The 19190-nt window shown below is 46.8% G+C and overlaps 2 non-coding genes across 2 annotated transcripts; both read right to left on the bottom strand.

Annotated features, from left to right (window-relative positions):
• Positions 1–12549: 12549 nt before the first annotated feature.
• Positions 12550–12622, bottom strand: TRNAV-AAC (transfer RNA valine (anticodon AAC)). Its single transcript has one exon. It is a non-coding gene; the product is annotated as a tRNA-Val (tRNA).
• Positions 12623–12799: 177 nt separating this feature from the next.
• Positions 12800–12872, bottom strand: TRNAV-AAC (transfer RNA valine (anticodon AAC)). Its single transcript has one exon. It is a non-coding gene; the product is annotated as a tRNA-Val (tRNA).
• Positions 12873–19190: the final 6318 nt, after the last annotated feature.

Here is a 19190-nt window from a genome sequence, read left to right as displayed (position 1 = left end):
TTTGGTAAAAGCTTGATAGTTCTAGATACGTTAGAGAACGGTTCTAGCAGCAAAAAAAAAAGCTAATTCCTAGCTGGCTTTCCGCTGTAATAGTGTAAGTCACTCTGTGACTCACACTATTATGACATTTCAGTGTATAGTGTGCGGGAACAGCGCGTTCAGATCACTGCTGTATGGATAATGGCGATCGCCATTTTTTTTTTCCTTGTCTTCCTTCCCTAAGCGCGCGCGTGTAGTGGGGAGGGCCAGCATGTCAGCCAATCCCAGACACACACAGCTAAGTGGACTTTTAGCCAGAGAAGCAACGGCATGTGTGATAGGATGTCCATGTCACATGTCCCTGCATTATAAAAACGGACATTTTCCTCCAGCATGCCATTATCTGAATTCTGCGTCCTTGGTGTCAGACATCACTGGCGCAGCTCCTATCGCCGATACAGCTGTTTACGCTCCATACACAGCGCTGGACAGCATAGGGATAGCACTTTCTATCAGTCCTTTTAAGAACTCATACCGGCAGGGTCAGAGCCATAGGTGACAGGTCCTGAAAACAGAGTTTAACAGCTACACAAGATGACAGCGTCTATATAGCTAAGGCCAGGGATTTCCTCGCTGCATTTCTCCATTAGGAGGGATAGAAAGGCAGGCTTTCTTTCCTCTACCCAGAGACCCACAACCCTGCCACTGTACCCTCCTGCCCTTTGCACACTCCAACTCATTGTTACTAAGCCATTATACTAGCAAACACTGAGTGAACTTAGTGGCATCCTAAACGTGGCTATTGGACTTCTGTATAGTCCCAGTAGTGCACAGATATTTGCAGCACCTCTGCCTGCATTGCACACTCAAACTCATTGTTACTAAGCCATTATACTAGCAAACACTGAGTGAACCTAGTGGCATCCTAAACGTGGCTATTGGACTTCTGTATAGTCCCAGTAGTGCACAGATATTTTCAGCACCTCTGCCTGCATTGCACACTCAAACTCATTGTTACTAAGCCATTATACTAGCAAACACTGAGTGAACCTAGTGGCATCCTAAACGTGGCTATTGGACTTCTGTATAGTCCCACTAGTGCAAAGATATTTGCAGCACGTCTGCCTGCATTGCACACTCAAACTCATTGTTACTAAGCTATTATACTAGCAAACACTGAGTGAACTTAGTGGCATCCTAAACGTGGCTATTGGACTTCTGTATAGTCCCAGTAGTGCACAGATATTTGCAGCACCTATGCCTGCATTGCGCACTCAAACTCATTGTTACTAAGCCATTATACTAGCAAACACTGAGTGAACCTAGTGGCATCCTAAACGTGGCTATTGGACTTCTGTATAGTCCCACTAGTGCAAAGATATTTGCAGCACGTCTGCATGCATTGCACACTCAAACTCATTGTTACTAAGCCATTATACTAGCAAACACTGAGTGAACTTAGCGGCATCCTAAACGTGGCTATTGGACTTCTGTATAGTCCCAGTAGTGCACAGATATTTGCAGCACCTCTGCCTGCATTGCACACTCAAACTCATTGTTACTAAGCCATTATACTAGCAAACACTGAGTGAACCTAGTTTCATCCTAAACGTGGCTATTGGACTTCTGTATAGTCCCACTAGTGCAAAGATATTTGCAGCACGTCTGCCTGCATTGCACACTCAAACTCATTGTTACTAAGCCATTATACTAGCAAACACTGAGTGAACCTAGTGGCATCCTAAACGTGACTATTGGACTTCTGTATAGTCCCACTAGTGCACAGATATTTGCAGCACGTCTGCCTGCATTGCACACTCAAACTCATTGTTACTAAGCCATTATACTAGCAAACACTGAGTGAACCTAGTGGCATCCTAAACGTGGCTATTGGACTTCTGTATAGTCCCACTAGTGCAAAGATATTTGTAGCACGTCTGCCTGCATTGCACACTCAAACTCATTGTTACTAAGCCATTATACTAGCAAACACTGAGTGAACCTAGTGGCATCCTAAACGTGGCTATTGGACTTCTGTATAGTCCCACTAGTGCAAAGATATTTGCAGCACATCTGCCTGCATTGCACACTCAAACTCATTGTTACTAAGCCATTATACTAGCAAACACTGACTGAACCTAGTGGCATCCTAAACGTGGCTTTTGGACTTCTGTATAGTCCCACTAGTGCAAAGATATTTGCAGCACTGCTGCCTGCATTGCACACTCAAACTCATTGTTACTAAGCCATTATACTAGCAAACACTGAGTGAAATTAGTGGCATCCTAAAGTTGACTATTGGACTTCTGTATAGTCCCACTAGTGCACAGATATTTGCAGCACGTCTGCCTGCATTGCACACTCAAATTCATTGTTACTAAGCTATTATACTAGCAAAACCTGAGTGAACCTAGTGGCATCCTAAACGTGGCTATTGGACTTCTGTATAGTCCCACTAGTGCAAAGATATTTTCAGCACGTCTGCCTGCATTGCACACTCAAACTCATTGTTACTAAGCCATTATACTAACAAACACTGAGTGAACCTAGTGGCATCCTAAACGTGGCTATTAGACTTCTGTATTGTCCCACTAGTGCAAAGATATTTGCAGCACGTCTGCCTGCATTGCACACTCAAAGTAATTGTTACTAAGCCATTATACTAGCAAACACTGAGTGAAATTAGTGGCATCATATAAGTGGCTGTTGGACTTCTGTATAGTCCCAGTAGTGCACAGATATTTGCAGCACCTCTGCCTGCATTGCACACTCAAACTCATTGTTACTAAGCCATTATACTAGCAAACACTGAGTGAACCTAGTGGCATCCTAAACGTGGCTATTGGACTTCTGTATAGTCCCACTAGTGCAAAGATATTTGCAGCACGTCTGCATGCATTGCACACTCAAACTCATTGTTACTAAGCCATTATACTAGCAAACACTGAGTGAACTTAGCGGCATCCTAAACGTGGCTATTGGACTTCTGTATAGTCCCAGTAGTGCACAGATATTTGCAGCACCTCTGCCTGCATTGCACACTCAAACTCATTGTTACTAAGCTATTATACTAGCAAACACTGAGTGAACCTAGTGGCATCCTAAACGTGGCTATTGGACTTCTGTATAGTCGCAGTAGTGCACAGATATTTTCAGCACCTCTGCCTGCATTGCACACTCAAACTCATTGTTACTAAGCCATTATACTAGCAAACACTGAGTGAACCTAGTGGCATCCTAAACGTGGCTATTGGACTTCTGTATAGTCCCACTGGTGCAAAGATATTTGCAGCACGTCTGCCTGCATTGCACACTCAAACTCATTGTTACTAAGCTATTATACTAGCAAACACTGAGTGAACTTAGTGGCATCCTAAACGTGGCTATTGGACTTCTGTATAGTCCCAGTAGTGCACAGATATTTGCAGCACCTCTGCCTGCATTGCACACTCAAACTCATTGTTACTAAGCCATTATACTAGCAAACACTGAGTGAACCTAGTGGCATCCTAAACGTGGCTATTGGACTTCTGTATAGTCCCACTAGTGCAAAGATATTTGCAGCACGTCTGCATGCATTGCACACTAAAACTCATTGTTACTAAGCCATTATACTAGCAAACACTGAGTGAACTTAGCGGCATCCTAAACGTGGCTATTAGACTTCTGAATAGTCCCACTAGTGCACAGATATTTGCAGCACCTCTGCCTGCATTGCACACTCAAACTCATTGTTACTAAGCCATTATACTAGCAAACACTGAGTGAACCTAGTGGCATCCTAAACGTGGCTATTGGACTTCTGTATAGTCCCACTAGTGCAAAGATATTTGCAGCACGTCTGCCTGCATTGCACACTCAAACTCATTGTTACTAAGCCATTATACTACCAAACACTGAGTGAACCTAATGGCATCCTAAACGTGGCTATTGGACTTCTGTATAGTCCCACTAGTGCACAGATATTTGCAGCACGTCTGCCTGCATTGCACACTCAAACTCATTGTTACTAAGCCATTATACTAGCAAACACTGAGTGAACCTAGTGGCATCCTAAACGTGGCTATTGGACTTCTGTATAGTCCCACTAGTGCAAATATATTTGTAGCACGTCTGCCTGCATTGCACACTCAAACTCATTGTTACTAAGCCATTATACTAGCAAACACTGAGTGAACCTAGTGGCATCCTAAACGTGGCTATTGGACTTCTGTATAGTCCCACTAGTGCAAAGATATTTGCAGCACGTCTGCCTGCATTGCACACTCAAACTCATTGTTACTAAGCCATTATACTAGCAAACACTGAGTGAACCTAGTGGCATCCTAAACGTGGCTATTGGACTTCTGTATAGTCCCACTAGTGCAAAGATATTTGCAGCACTGCTGCATGCATTGCACACTCAAACTCATTGTTACTAAGCCATTATACTAGCAAACACTGAGTGAAATTAGTGGCATCCTAAAGTTGACTATTGGACTTCCGTATAGTCCCACTAGTGCACAGATATTTGCAGCACGCCTGCCTGCATTGCACACTCAAACTCATTGTTACTAAGCCATTATACTAACAAACACTGAGTGAACCTAGTGGCATCCTAAACGTGGCTATTAGACTTCTGTATTGTCCCACTAGTGCAAAGATATTTGCAGCACGTCTGCCTGCATTGCACACTCAAAGTAATTGTTACTAAGCCATTATACTAGCAAACACTGAGTGAACTTAGTGGCATCATATAAGTGGCTGTTGGACTTCTGTATTGTCCCACTAGTGCAAAGATATTTGCAGCACGTCTGCCTGCATTGCACACTCAAACTCATTGTTACTAAGCCATTATACTAGCAAACACTGAGTGAACTTAGTGGCATCATAAAAGTGGATGTTGGACTTCTGTATTGTCCCACTAGTGCAAAGATATTTGCAGCACGTCTGCCTGCATTGCACACTCAAACTCATTGTTACTAAGCCATTATACTAGCAAACACTGAGTGAACCTAGTGGCATCCTAAACGTGGCTATTGGACTTCTGTATAGTCCCACTAGTGCAAAGATATTTGCAGCACTGCTGCATGCATTGCACACTCAAACTCATTGTTACTAAGCCATTATACTAGCAAACACTGAGTGAAATTAGTGGCATCCTAAAGTTGACTATTGGACTTCTGTATAGTCCCACTAGTGCACAGATATTTGCAGCACGTCTGCCTGCATTGCACACTCAAACTCATTGTTACTAAGCCATTATACTAACAAACACTGAGTGAACCTAGTGGCATCCTAAACGTGGCTATTAGACTTCTGTATTGTCCCACTAGTGCAAAGATATTTGCAGCACGTCTGCCTGCATTGCACACTCAAACTCATTGTTACTAAGCCATTATACTAGCAAACACTGAGTGAACCTAGTGGCATCCTAAACGTGGCTATTGGACTTCTGTATAGTCCCACTAGTGCAAAGATATTTTCAGCACGTCTGCCTGCATTGCACACTCAAACTCATTGTTACTTACTAAGACATTATAATACCAAAAATTGAGTAAACTTAGTGGCATACAAGAAGTGGCTGTTGTACTCCATTAGTGGCCCACTGGTGCAAATCTATGTGCAGCACCTGTGCAGGACACCCTCCTGCTCTGTTTTTAATAAGCTATAATGATAGCAAAAAATACTGCCATTTAGTGGCATCATAGAACTGGATGTTGTATTCCATTATTGTCCAACTGGTGCCAAGCTATTTCTAGCACCTGTGCAGGACACCCTCCTGCTCTGTTTTTAATAAGCTATATTGATAGCAAAAAATACTGCCATTTAGTGGCATCATAGAACTGGATGTTGTATTCCATTATTGTCCCACTGGTGCCAAGCTATTTCTAGCACCTGTGCAGGACACCCTCATGCACATTTTGCTACGCTAATGTTATAGCAAACTCAGGGAATTCATTGCTGCATTTGATAATTCGGAGGGATAGAAAGTGAGGCTTTCTTTAGCTTTTCCTTCTGTTCATAGACAGCATCTCCAAGTCCACACCCGAAGAGCAATTTCTCCTCCACATGTAAGTGTGGAGAGGCAGCTAGTGCGCATGCGTGTTCCGATTTACCCCAGCTGCAGCCCAACTACAGTGTTTCTCCTAGTGAGTATGCTCAGCCTGACTGTGCCATTCCTGACGCTAAGTCTTCATTTCGGGATACAGCGCATGCTCCCACACTTAGCTGAAAAGCCTCTTTGCACAGGTACTTGCATTCCGTGCCGGGTCTAAGTCCTGTTTTGTGCCGAGACACCATGCTAAAGCTGATAGTCTTTTTTCAGAGACTCTATTTCATGCAACTGACCATGCTCAGGCACTTACTGCATCAGAAACTAGGTCCGGTAATGAACTCTTTGGCCCTGCCCCTGATGTGGGGGGGCCATATAGACCACAGGGCATCAGGTGTCCTGACGATGTGGCGAGGCCACTCCCAAATGGCTTGCAGAGGCCCGCCCCTATGACTTGTCACCTCATTATTGATGGTCAGACGATGACTGGTGAGGTGTTTGTGTTCTGGCAGTCATGAGGTCATTATTGAAGTTGCGGTTCCAAATAGGACGCTAGTTATGCCACTCATGACGTGTCACTCTGCTTTTGTCTCCAGGAGGTGCATTGTGGTCCACCCTGGTTTGGGGCGGACCCAGGTTATAAAACGGGCTGGAGCCAACAAGGAGGTGCGCAGTCTTCTATTATGCTCCGAAAGAGCACACCTCCATGTGTTGAACCCATTGCGGCTTTAGACCAGAGGTAGGCAGGGATAGGGCGTCGATGCAGGCCACCACCACAGTTGGTAACGCAGAACGGTTAAGACCAGCTCCTCTCCTTCAAGTCCTGCTTGTGCAGCCCAGTGGCATTAACAGGCCTGCTGCTGCTGATGCGCCTGCTGTCCACAGGTGTGGCCCCAATGCACACGGTCAGCGTACTCAATGGCCCCTGTGATGTTAACAGGGAGTTCCTGGGCTGGGTGGGCGTGTGGACCCTGTGACGCTAACAGGGCTCCCAGTCTCAAGATCCGAGTGGCGTCTAACTCGGTTCGGGCAACTATTAGTTTCATAGCCACACAGATCTGTATCCTCCACCTAACTTTCCATTTGCCAACCTCTCCTTTTCCATCTGGGAGCACGGTGGACATTGACTGCTGATGGGGATATATACCTTTCTCTTTCTTTTCTTATTAATTTTCGTTATATACCGGTAACATAGTATATACCACCTTATCCAAATCTGCCAGTCCCACCGTAACAGATGGTGTTTCTTCATCAAATGTTACTTTTGCTTAACCACCAAACCCACTCACAAAAACTTTTTTCCCCTTTCCAACACACCTGTTCCCCTTTCCACCAGCATTTGTCCTTTTTCAACTCATTTGGTATATGACCAAATGTGCAACTCTGCAGGGACACCATACTTAATGCCATCTCAGCCCAGCAGCCAGCCCTCGGTCCCTCAGATGTGGACAAGTAAAAGCCCATTTCCTCCTATCCATGACAAAGCGTTGAGATTCACTCTGTGCAGCACTGGTGTTTACTGGAAAAGCAGATCTAAGAATCCGTACCACCTTCTGCAGATACTCCTGTATACGTGCGTCCCTTTCTATGGCTGATATTATTTCGCCAAATTTTGTCTTGTACCGGGGATCTAACAGTGTGGCAACCCAGTAGTTAGCATTACTTCGAATTCGTACAATCCGAGGGTCATGTTGTAGGTAGTGCAGCAAGAAGGCGCTCATGTGTCTTGTGCATCCAGGAGGACCAAGCCCTTGGTTTGTTGGTGGCAGAGAGGTGAGAATCGTGCCTCCTTCCTCTGCCCTCTCCCCCCAACCTCGCACAACCGAAATGTGAGCAAGCTCTCACTCATCTGCTGAGTCTTCCATGCCCATCGCAAGTTCGTCCTCCATTTCTTCATGGGCTCCTGCACCTTCCTCAACAATTTTTGCTGATAGTATGTGCCCTTGTTAATCCCTATCCCCCACCATGACTGCCGCCTAGGTGCCGCTCAACGTATGGACCTTGTACATCTTATTATCCCTTCTGCATATGACTCCTCCTGTACTTCCTCCCCTTCCTCTTGGACCAACACCTGACTCCGAATAATGCTTACAGTGTGCTCCATCTTGTAGATGACCAGAATTGTCACGCTGAGAATGGCATCGCTAGTGCTAAACATCTTCGTCGACATTTGTAAACTGTGTAGAAGGGTGCATAGGTCCTTGATCTGACACCACTCCAGCAGCGTGATCTGCACCACCTCTGGATCAAGTTAGCCCAGGGTATACATCATACCGTATTTCAGCAGGGCTCTGCGGGGCTTCCACAGACGCTGCAACATGAGCAGATTCCAATTCCTGCGTGTTGGAACATCGTATTTCCAGCGTTTAACCGCCAGACCCTAAGATTTCAGGAGCGATGAAAGTTGTTGAGCTGCTGGGTGCGAAGGATGAAAGTGAGCACATAGCAGCGTGCCCGCTGCACAAGGCCATGTAGGCCGGGATGGTATTTTAAAAATTGCTGGAGAATCAGATTCAACACATGAGCCATACAAGGCACGTGTGTCACATTGCCCTGACGAAGGGCCGCAGACAGGTTTGCATCATTGCCGCACACAGCTGTTAAGTTACCAACGTAGTCCACTCAATCAATTTGTACTCCGGTCGCCAGGTGACAACGTGTTCCTTTCGTGCATAGTGCTGATGATGGGAAAGGAGTCGATGCCTGCGGCGCAGGTGGACGCAGGTTATGGTCACCCACTGGGTTGCGTTACCTTGACAGATACAGAGCCACAGGCTGAATGTAGGTGGTGGGTATCTCACAGATGAAGTACCATCATTCAGCTACAACCAATGGGAAGACACCACACCCTTTTTTAGGCCCCTCCTGTCTGCAGACCACTGCCAGACAAAGCTATGAACCTTTTGTTACTGTTACCCCCAGTTCAGTTTTATGAGTTTGTGTGCTTGTTACCTGACTACTTTTCCTGCTTGCTGTTTATGTACTTCGTTGGCCGATCCGCATTTCACCTCTGCTTGTTTTCTGATTAAGTCCTGGCCATCCCATTCTGTTCCTCTTCCTCAATTAATGTTTTTGACCCTGCATGACTACTATTCTCTGGAACTGCAGCCTTCCACAGGTATTGATCAACTTGTTCCCTGTGTAATTCCAAATCACTGTATAGGGGTTAAAGGGTTTCAGGGTTCTGGGTGTCCAGCTTGGTGAGTGGCTTGCCTCTAGCCTATCCTTTACAGCCCATCTGAGTGTGTCGATCCAGGCAGGCGTTACACCGTGCCCTCTGCAGAAGGCCATGTAGGCCGGGAGAGTGTTTTAAAAATTGCTGGACAACCAGGTTCAACACGTGAGCCATACAAGGCACGTGTGCCACATTGTCCTGAAGAAGGGTCGCAGACTGGTTTGCATCATTGTCGCACCCGACCTTCCCTGGCTGCTGGTTGAGTGGAGACAACCATTGATGAAACTCGGTCTCACTCTCCAGAGCTAACCGTCCACAATTCCTCAGCGGTGTCTCACATTTCCCCTACATTTCAAAGTAAACATTTGACCGCCTGATGGCCTTGAGCTCTGCTGCCAGCATAGTAAGGAGGTGTGTGGGATTCCTTGGGCGCAGTTACAAGGAAGGGTGGACTGACCACACAGGGTTTGGGCCGAGGTGGAGGACCCACACGAGGTTGAGGAGGCAGAAGCAGTGGAGGAACTTGTACATACAGAGGAAGGATTGACTTGTACAGCAAACCCTTCTCCGTCTCTCACCATAGTTACCTAGTGCCCAGTCAGCAACATGTAACTCCCCTGTCCATGCTTACTGGTCCAAGTATCTGTGGTGAAATGCACCCTGTCACACACAGAGTTTCTCAAGGAATCGGTGAGGTTGTGTGCGACCTACTGTGGTAGCGCGGGCACGCCTTTCTTGGAGAAGGAGTGACGACTGGCCATCGGCTCTTGGGGTACTGCAATGGGCATAAGGTCTCGAAAATCCTCGGTCTAAAAAGGGTGTAAAGGCAGCCTTTCTGTTGCCAACAAGTTGCAGATGATGAAACTCAACCTCTTAGGCATGTCATGCCCTTCGAAAATCATGTAAAACACAGCGAAGGGACTCCAACCACAGTCTCCCTCGTTTCCACTAATTGGGCCCCACACACCCCACTTGACTGGCATCACTTTATCCCTCTTTTCAAAATGAAAACGATGCTTTCATGAAGCACTCTCAAAAATACGCGTGTCTTTCCCGTCCCCTGGCTGACCCAAGGGAAGAAAAGTCCTCTGAGAGCCATGACTTGTTCATCTTGGTTCTTTTAGAAACACAGCGAGGGGACTCCAACCACAGTCTCCCTCGTTGCCACTAATTGGGCCACACACACCCCACTTGACTGGCATCAGTTGACCCCCCTTTTGAAAAAGAAAAAGATGCTTTGCATGAAGCACTCTCAAAAATACGCGTGCCTTTCCCATCCCCTGGCTAACCCAGGGGAACAAAAGTCCTCTGAGAGCCATGACTTGTTCATCTTGGTTCTTTTAGAAACACAGCGAGGGGACTCCAACCACAGTCTCCCTCGTTGCCACTAATTGGGCCACACACACTCCACTTGACTGGCATCAGTTGACCCCCCTTTTGAAAAAGAAAAAGATGCTTTGCATGAAGCACTCTCAAAAATACGCGTGCCTTTCCCGTCCCCTGGCTGACCCAGGGGAAGAAAAGTCCTCTGAGAGCCATGACTTGTTCATCTTGGTTCTTTTAGAAACACAGCGAGGGGACTCCAACCACAGTCTCCCTCGTTGCCACTAATTGGGCCACACACACCCCACTTGACTGGCATCAGTTGACCCCCCTTTTGAAAAAGAAAAAGATGCTTTGCATGAAGCACTCTCAAAAATACGCGTGCCTTTCCCGTCCCCTGGCTGACCCAGGGGAAGAAAAGTCCTCTGAGAGCCATGACTTGTTCATCTTGGTTCTTTTAGAAACACAGCGAGGGGACTCCAACCACAGTCTCCCTCGTTGCCACTAATTGAGCCACACACACTCCACTTGACTGGCATCAGTTGAACCCCCTTTTGAAAAAGAAAAAGATGCTTTGCATGAAGCACTCTCAAAAATACGCGTGCCTTTCCCATCCCTTGGGTGACCAGGGGAAGAAAAGTCCTCTGAGAGCCATGTCCACATTGTCAGTGGACAGACACGTGTGCTTATCTGCCAGCAGACCTTCAGCAGCACTGAAGAAAGGTTCCGAGAGAACGCTGGCTGCAGGACACGACAAGATCCCCAAAGCGTACGTGGCAATCTCAGGCAATTTATCCAGATTGGAAGCCTAAAATAAGCAGGGCTCAAGTTACACAGTAATGGCATCGATGTTTCCTTGCATATACTCATATATCTGTGTGTCCTCCTCTTTTTCCTTGTCCAGCTCTTTTGTTTTCGCATGAGTATATGTCCTTGTCACTTTCCCATGTGTTTGTGTTGTGTTGTGAGTTGTTTGTCACCTTTTGGACACCTTTGAGGGTGTTTTCTAGGTGTTTTTATATCTTTGTGAATGCCAGCCATTGTTTCCTATGCAGTTCGAGTCCGGTTCATCGAACGTTCGACGAACCAAACTCGAACGGGAGCTCAGTTCGGTGAACCGACCTCGAGCAGAACCGCGACTGGTTCGCTCATCTCTAGTTTTGACCGCCAGGGGAAAAAAAAAAATAATTCGTAGTACTGTTGGTGATGGAAGACAAAACATCCCGTTATTCGTGAACAAAGCCAAGAAATTTTTATATTGCAGGTTGATAGAGTATTACTTCAACACGAAGAACAGATAGGTTTCACTGGGGATTGAATCAGGACCTTCTGCATGTAAAGCACACATGATTACCACTACACTATGAAACCTGCCTAAAAAAATTATAGAGTATTGGCTATCGGAGCAAAATTGTGACTGACAGGGCCTTTTTATTGCTGAAGAAAAGTATTTTTGGTAATGAAAAATTTACAATTTTTATTACATATTTTACCAGTTTTAGTCCTACAAAGGGATATTGCTTAAATTGAAGTTTACATTGAATGTGTTACTTTTTTCTACACAGTTTAGTCGTTTGCTTTTGTATTTATGGGAACTATATATTTTGAAACAAAAAGGATTTTTATAATATGGGATTATGTTTTCTGCTAAAATGGTCAATAAAAAAGAAACCCAAAATCGTAGTTCTCTTTGTGATGGAAGCCAATATGTATTGTCATTTGGCAACGAAACCAAGAATTTCATATACTACAGGTTGAGAGCAAATTACTTCAACACCGAAAAAAGATTGGTTTTACTGGGGATTGAACCCAGAACGTTCTGCATGTGAAGCAGACTTGATGACCACCACACTAGAAAACCTGTGAAATCCTTCAAAGTAATGGCAATTAGAGACGAGTTTTGACCACCAGGGAAAAAAAAAAATAATTCGTAGTTTTGTTGGTGATGGAAGCCAAAACATCCTGTTATTCGACAACAAAGCCAAGAACTTCATATATTGTAGTTGGATAGGGTATTATTTCAACACCAAGAACAGATTGGTTTCACTGGGGATTGAACCCAGGACCTTCTGCGTGTTAAGCAGACGTGATGACCACTACACTATGAAACCTGTGAAATCCTGCAAAGCAATGGCAATTAAAGACGAGTTTTGACCGCCAGGGGAAAAAAAAAATAATTCGTAGTTCTGTTGGTGATGGAAGCCAAAACATCCTGTTATTCGACAACAAAGCCAAGAACTTCATATATTGTAGTTGGATAGGGTATCATTTCAACACCAAGAACAGATTGGTTTCACTGGGGATTGAACCCAGGACCTTCTGCGTGTTAAGCAGACGTGATGACCACTACACTATGAAACCTGTGAAAGCCTGCAAAGCAATGGCAATTAAAGACGAGTTTTGACCGCCAGGGGAAAAAAAAAATAATTCGTAGTTCTGTTGGTGATGGAAGCCAAAACATCCTGTTATTCGACAACAAAGCCAAGAACTTTATATATTGTTGGTTGATAGGGTATTATTTCAACACCAAGAACAGATTGGTTTAACTGGGGATTTAACTCAGGACCTTTTGCGTATTAAGCAGACGTGATGAACACTACACTATGAAACCTGATGGACAGTTACTGTGTATTGGCAAACAGAGCAGAATTGTGACTGACGTGGCCTTTTTATTGCTGAAGGAAAGTATTTTTGGTAATGAATAGTGATGAGCGAGTATGCTTGTTACTACTCGGTACTCGCACGAGTATCACTGTACTCGGGCAACTTGGCGGGGACCGAGTAATCTCGCATTACTCGTGCTGTACTCGTGGTCTTCATCCCTGCATGTTGGCGCTCTTTTGAGAGCCAGCCCTTATGCAGGGATTGGCTGGCAGACCACTGCAATGCCACAGCCCTGTTAGTTGTGGAATTGCAGTGATTGGCCGGCCTGCACAGCGTGACCGAGCCTTTATACCGGCGGGCGCGCTGTGCTCTGCACACAGCCATCCAGACAGTCAGTGCAGGGAGAGTGTTGCTGCTTCAGGGAAAGGTTTGCGGCCCTTTATAGCTATTTCCATAGCAGGGCTGCAAACAGTGTGACCAGAAGTCCTTCTTAGGACTATTATAGTTGTATACAGGCAGGCAGGGTATAGCCAGGTCGGAGTACAGTAGCAGAGTCTTTCTCAGGACTATTGTTGCTGTATACAGGCAGGGTATAGCCAGGTCGGAATACAGGCTAGTGACTAGAAGAGTCCTTGTCAGGACTATTGTAGCAGTATACAGGCAAGCAGGCAGGCAAGGTATATAGCCATTCCTAGTGGTGACCGTATACCAGCCTTCATCATATCTGGGGCTGGTGTACAAAGTCTAAAACAATCCAGATAGTGTCAGACTTCTCAGTAATTGTCGCTCCTAAAAACCTGTTAGGTTCTTAGTGCGTCCGTGCTTGCATTTAAAAACCGCACGTGTGTGCCTGTCGGTGGCAGCGTACAGGTTCACGTTTTGCACAAACTATTATATAACACACAAGTCTAGTGAATAATACACGTCAGTCAGCAGTGTCTGATAGTGTCAGACTTCTCAGTAATTGTCGCTCCTAAAAACCTGTTAGGTTCTTAGTGCGTCCGTGCTTGCATTTAAAAACCGCACGTGTGTGCCTGTCAGTGGCAGCGTACAGGTGCACGTTTTGCACAAACTATTATATAACGCACAAGTCTAGTGAATAATACACGTCAGTCAGCAGTGTCTGATAGTGTCAGACTTCTCAGTAATTGTCGCTCCTAAAAACCTGTTAGGTTCTTAGTGCGTCCGTGCTTGCATTTAAAAACCGCACGTGTGTGCCTGTCGGTGGCAGCGTACAGGTGCACGTTTTGCACAAACTATTATATAACGCACAAGTCTAGTGAATAATACACGTCAGTCAGCAGTGTCTGATAGCGTCAGACTTCTCAGTAATTGTCGCTCCTAAAAACCTGTTAGGCTCTTAGTGCGTCCGTGCTTGCATTTAAAAACTGCACGTGTGTGCCTGTCGGTGGCAGCGTACAGGTGCACGATTTGCACAAACTTGGATATAACGCACAAGTCTAGTGTATAATACACGTCAGTCAGCAGTGTCTGATAGTGTCAGACTTCTCAGTAATTGTCGCTCCTAAAAACCTGTCAGGTTCTTAGTGCGTCCGTGCTTGCATTTAAAAACCGCACGTGTGTGCCTGTCGGTGGCAGCGTACAGGTGCAGGATTTGCACAAACTTGGATATAACGCACAAGTCTAGTGAATACACGTCAGCACAGCATTGCAAAATGCGCAAGTTCGTTGGCAAGGAACAAGGAAGTGGACGTGATGGTGGTGCAGGCAGATGCCAAGGTCGTGGGCAAGCTCTAATTTCGCCACAACAAAGGGCCACATCTAGTCACTCGCACGTCCTGTCCCAAATTCTTGGGGACCGCAGCAGTACACCGCTCTTGAACCAAGACCAGTGTCAACAGGTTGTTAGTTGGATAGCGGATAATGCTTCCAGTCAGATTGGCTCCACCACAAACACTCTGTCTTCCACACGGTCAAGTGTCAGTAGCCGTGATACTGCACCGCACATTTCAGAACCTGATCCTCCTTCCTACTACAAGGCTGAGTACACGTCCTCGGACATTACTGATCCCACACTTGGACACTCGGAAGAGCTGTTCACGTTTCCATTCGCACATTCTGGTCTCTCGCCAGCTCATGTTGAAGTGGGTCATGAGGAGATCGTATGTACAGATGCCCAAATATTTGAGCAGCCACGTTCTCACGAAGTTGGCAACGTGTCTCAACAAGGGGTGGACGATGATGAGACACAATTGTCAGGAAGTCAGGAGGAGGAGCAGGGTGCGGAAGAGGAAGACGATGTGGTGGATGATCCAGTAACTGACCCAACCTGGCAGGAGGATATGCAGAGCGAGGACAGCAGTGCACAGGGGGAGGGAGGCGTAGCATCCCAACAGGCAGTAAGAAGCAGGGTGGTGGCTCCAGGCAGAAGTCAGGCAACCGTTCCCCGGAACAACAACACGACACAAGGTGCCTGTACAAATGTTAGGTCTTCCCGAGTTGTTTTATCATGAACTAATAAAAATATATTTTTTAAGGGTTTTTTTCTATGGTCAATAATCGTGAGTACACCCTTCACATAAATTCTTCTGGTCTTTGGTCTTCCCGAGTCTGTCAGTTTTTTAAGTTGGCTCCAGATGATTCTAAAAAGGCCATTTGCAACACCTGCCGTGCCAGCATCAGCAGGGGTACCAAAACTAGCAGCCTGACCACCACCAGCATGATCAGGCACATGTCAGCCAAGCACCCGACTTTGTGGGAAGTACAACAGAGTCGAGGAGCAGTGCTTGCTGATGTCACTGCTACGTCTTCGCTTGTTGTGCATGCGAGCCAATCCCCTGTCCATGCTGCCTGCGAACAAGCCTCCTCTGGTCCTGCACCTGCAGTTGCCTACGCAGAAATAACACCATCATCAAGCACGTCCTTGTCCCATCGCAGCGTTCAGTTATCCATTCAGCAAACCTTTGAACGCAGGCGCAAATACACTGCCAACACCCCACATGCCACAGTTCTAAATGCTAACATTTCGCGACTGCTTGTGCTGGAAATGTTGCCTTTTAGGCTGGTCGAGACAGAAGCATTCCGCGACCTGATGGCGGCAGCTGTCCCACGTTACTCGGTCCCCAGCCGCCACTATTTCTCCCGGTGTGCCGTCCCCGCGTTGCATAACCACGTGTCACAAAACATCACACGTGCCCTGAACAACGCTGTTTCACCCAAAGTCCACCTAACCACAGACACGTGGACAAGTGCTTGTGGGCAAGGCCGCTACATCTCGTTGACGGCACACTGGGTTAATATTGTGGAAGCTGGGACCCAGTCTCAGCGAGGGACGGAACACGTCCTTCCCACACCAACGTTTGCAGGCCCTACCTCAGTCAGGGTTTCACCCACACTCTACAGCTCCGGAATGTCATGCTCTTCAGCCTCCTCCTCCTCCTGCGCATCCTCATCCACTTTACCCTCCACACCAGTCCCAAGCTGGAAGCACTGCAGCACTGCCTCGGCAAAGCGGCAACAGGCTGTGCGTGCTGAAGCTAATCTGCATAGGTGACAAACCCCACAATGCAGAAGAGGTGTGGACAGCTCTGAAACAGCAGGCAGATCACTGGCTCACACCTCTGAACCTAAAGCCAGGAAAGGTCGTGTGTGACAATGGCCGGAACCTGGTGGCGGCTTTGAGGCGAGGCCAGCTGACACATGTTCCATGCGTGGCCCATGTGCTCAACCTCGTGGTTCAGCGGTTTCTAAAGTCATACCCAGAGCTGTCTGATCTGCTGGTAAAAGTTTGCCGCCTGTCTGCACATTTTCGAAAGTCACCTACTGCTTCAGCCGGCCTTGCTGGCTTTCAGCGCCGTTTGCATCTTCCGGCTCACAGACTGGTGTGTGATGTCCCCACGCGTTGGAATTCAACTCTGCACATGTTGGTCAGGATATGTGAGCAGAAGAGGGCAGTTGTTGAGTACCTGCATCACCTAAGCCGTCGGGAAATGGGTCAAACTCCACACATAACACCTGAGGAGTGGAGATGGATGTCCGACCTATGTACCATCCTCCAAAACTTTGAGGACTCCACCAAGATGGTGAGTGGTGATGACGCCATTATTAGCGTCACCATACCGCTTCTCTGCCTTCTAAAACGGTCTCTGCTCAAAAACAAACATGATGCATTGCAGGCGGAGCGCGATGAGTTGCAGCAAGAAACAGTAGTGGGTGTGGGTGATAACACAGAGCCCAGCCTCGTCTCATCACAACGTGCAGTGGAGGACTATGACGAGGAGGAGGATGAAGACATGGAGCAACTCTCCGGCCAAATTGAGGATATGACATGCACACCAGTCATATCCTCGGTTCAGCGTGGCTGGCCAGAGGACAGGGTAGATGAGGAGGAGGAGGAGGAGGACAGCATGTTCAGTCATCGTGTTGGTCAGGATACTGAAGTACTGGCTGTTAAGAGTCTGGCGCACATGGCTGACTTTATGGTAAGCTGCCTGTCTCGTGACCCTCGCGTTAAGAACATCTTGGCCAACAATCATTACTGGTTGGTAACACTGTTAGACCCACGCTACAAGGAGAACTTTATGTCTCTTATTCCCGAGGCGGAGAGGTCAACCAAAATGCAGCAGTTCCGGAAGGCCATAGTCACAGAAGTAGGCAAAGCATTCCCCTCACAAAACGCTAGCGGCATAGGTCAGGAATCAGTGGACACCCAAGGCGTACAGCCGAGAGAGGCACAAGTCCAATCCGCCAGAGGTAGGGGAACAGTCTTTAAGATGTGGGACAGTTTTCTCAGCCCCTCATGTACCACAGCCCCTGAGGTGCGGGGTAGTGCCACAAGAAATTCTAAGTTTGCCCAGATGCTCAAGGAGTACCTTGCAGATCGAACAACTGTACTCCGACATTCCTCTGTGCCTTACAATTATTGGGTATCCAAGGTGGACACGTGGCATGAATTGGCTCTCTACGCCTTGGAAGTCCTGGCCTGCCCTGCCGCTAGCATTTTGTCAGAGCGTGTTTTCAGTGCCGCAGGTGGAATCATTACAGATAAACGCACCCGCCTGTCAACTGAAAATGCTGACAGGCTGACTCTGATCAAGATGAACAAGTGTTAGATTGGGCCAGACTTCACCACACCACCAGCAAATGAGAGCGGAATTTAAAGTTTGAAACGGGAATTTGCCATGTACCTCCACTCACCCATGGGTACACACTTCTGGACTTTGGATAACCGCTGGACTGCTCCTCCTTCTCCTCATGCACCACCATGATGACCGTTACAGTAGTTAGGCCTTTGTTTCAGGAATACCCCCAGTGGTAAATTTTTTCGCCCATTCTTTTGGAATGGACATTACAACGACAGGAGACCCGCTCCTTTGCAATGGGAACAATGTTTTGAGGCCCTCATGCACATCTCTATCCAGGGACAACGTGGAGCCTCCCAATTTTTGGCTGCCCTGCCAAAGGGCTATACTACAATAGACCCACTTCCTTACAATGGGCACTTCAGGGTTACAGGCCCTCATGCACGTCTCTATCAAGGGACAACGTGGAGCCTCCCAATTTTTGGCTGCCCTGCCAAAGGGCTATACTACAATAGACCCACTTCCTTACAATGGGCACTTCAGGGTTACAGGCCCTCATGCACGTCTCTATCCAGGGACAACGTGGAGCCTCCCAATTTTTGGCTGCCCTGTCAAAGGGCTATACTACAATAGACCCACTTCCTTACAATGGGCACTTCAGGTTTACAGGCCCTCATGCACGTCTGTATGCAGGGGCATTGGTGAACCTCACAATTTTGGACTGCCCTGGCAAAGGAAAATACTACAAAGACTCACTTCCTCAAAATGGGCACATTAGACTCAAGAGGCCTTCATGTACGTCTCTTCTTAGGGACATCGGAGTGCCACACAATGTTTTAGGTAAAATCTTTCATGCATTAATCTCAAAAAGTAACATACACCAGCTCTATCTCACTATTGGGTATGTGCCCTTAACATTTCTGCCATGAAAATTCATTTTGGTGTCATTTTGGAAGGTTTTCTGGTGAGTCCGTAAAAATGGTGTAAAACGCGGACAAAATTGTTCACAGCTGTGACTTTTGAGTGATAAATG

Source organism: Anomaloglossus baeobatrachus, chromosome 2 (assembly GCF_048569485.1).
Source record: "Anomaloglossus baeobatrachus isolate aAnoBae1 chromosome 2, aAnoBae1.hap1, whole genome shotgun sequence".
Classification (NCBI taxonomy): Eukaryota; Metazoa; Chordata; class Amphibia; order Anura; family Aromobatidae; genus Anomaloglossus; species Anomaloglossus baeobatrachus.
Note: the sequence above shows the minus strand (reverse complement) of the source record. Positions and strands in the feature narration are given on the sequence as shown.